Source organism: Aptenodytes forsteri, unplaced genomic scaffold, assembly GCF_000699145.1.
Source record: "Aptenodytes forsteri isolate BGI_AS27 unplaced genomic scaffold, ASM69914v1 Scaffold118, whole genome shotgun sequence".
NCBI lineage: Eukaryota > Metazoa > Chordata > Aves > Sphenisciformes > Spheniscidae > Aptenodytes > Aptenodytes forsteri.
In genome coordinates, this window is record NW_008795859.1 from 201,320 (window position 1) to 203,115 (window position 1,796).

The window sequence follows — 1,796 nt, forward strand, 5'->3', positions numbered from 1 at the left end:
CAGCCAGCACCGTGGCATGTGGCGAGAGTGTCCTGCTCTCAGGGATACCAGGAGCGGGGTCCCCTCGGGACACCCAGAGCAGGGTCCCCCAAGGAGCCCCAACACCCGCATCCCACGGCATCGCTCCCCAGTCCCGGCATCATCCCCCTCCATTCTTCCCCAGCCCCTCTCCATCCGCCCCTTCCCACCTCCCGCCCTGGGCCAGCTAATTTCAAAGCTCTCTCTCTACATCGCACTATTTATAAGCCCAAGGTCTTTGTGACTTTAATAAAAAAAAAACCCCACACCCTCTATGTCTAAAGCCCCCGTGATGGGCGGGTTTGGCACCTCCTCTGACATCAGCGGCTGATAAGTCGAGCTTATCTCCTCCAAGAGCCCCGCGAAGGTCCCTCTGGCAAGATAAGGCCGGCGCAGCTGTCGATAGAGGCTTTCGCAGGCGAGGATTTAGATAAAAGAAAATGTGACGGGGCTGGGGGGGGAAAGGTAACTTTTAAAGTCTCAGCCTGAACTAGGCCTGTGCCGCTGGCCAGGCAGCACAAGGGTGGCGGGGAGGGCAGGGGCAGCCCCGGGCAAGCAGGTTGGGCAGGAGCAGCCCTCTCGCTGGGAAAAGCAAGGGCCAAGGTCTTGGTCACCATCCGGGCTGCGGGGCAAAATGTGTGCATCCTTCCCCGGGTGCTATCAGGGCTGCCTGGGGTGCAAGCCTTTTTTATAAAGGGAGTTTTTGGGGTTGGGAGAGGAAGGGGGAAAGGAACAGGGATGCTGCAAAGCTGTTTGAGTCATGCCGCCGCGTCTCCCCCCGGCTATTAAAAGACAGCGCTGGATTTGGCACAAGGACAGGAGGTGACCGGGTCACCCTTGCTAGGAGAGGTGCAAGAAACTTCTGACAGCGCCAGACAGACAGACGGACAGACAGTGTGGGAGCAAGGCCAAGGCTGGCAGCAACCCTTGCAAGCTGGCAGCACTGATAAATTAAGCAAAAGCCCTCATCGGTCCCCAGCGTGCGGAGTACAACAAACCTGCCCGCCACAGTGCCAGGGCTACCTGCTGCGACTGGGGACACCCCCGTTCTTCGTCCCTCCGCGATGGGATGGAGGAGAAACCCACCACCCCGCTGGGGAGCTCCCCCTCCCCGCTAGCTCCGGGGACATCGGTGCTACCCCCGCAGCAGCCCAGGCACAGCCGCTGTCACCATCCCTGGTCCCTACCGACACTGGTTTCCCATCAGATGGCATCCCTCCTGCGAGGGTGAGGAGGTGCCAGGGGAGGAAGGTTTCCCCTCCATGCACAGAGGGGCGCGAGCAGGATTTCAGCTGGCACTGCCGCCTGGCACCGCGGCAGTGCAGGCAGCTGCCGTGCCAGCTAGTGCCCATCTCCCATCCAGCAGCAGATTTATGGTCCCCCGGACGAGGCGGTGGCAGGGACACGGTGCTCGGTGAGCGACACTGCAGCTTGGTCCTGCAATGGGCGAGCACAGGAAAGGTCACCCTGCTGTAAATCACGGGGAGCACCAGATAAAATAAAGCAGAAAGTTTGACGATGCCGTGCCGAGGGCTGCAATAAAGCACGGCACGGTGCCGCCTGCCGAACCACGACCTTCCCCTCGCCCGGCTGCCGCTCCATCCCGCCCGGCTAATCCGCTCCCCTCCGCGTGCTCCAGCCCCAGGCCTTTCAGGGGGCCCTGTTAATAATTAAATGTTAATCTAAAAAGCAATTTTAGCTGCAGTGCTGCAGATCTGGTTAGAGATTACATTAGCATGTAAGAGTCAAGGGTAATTTTCTCTAACCCCTCTTGTGAT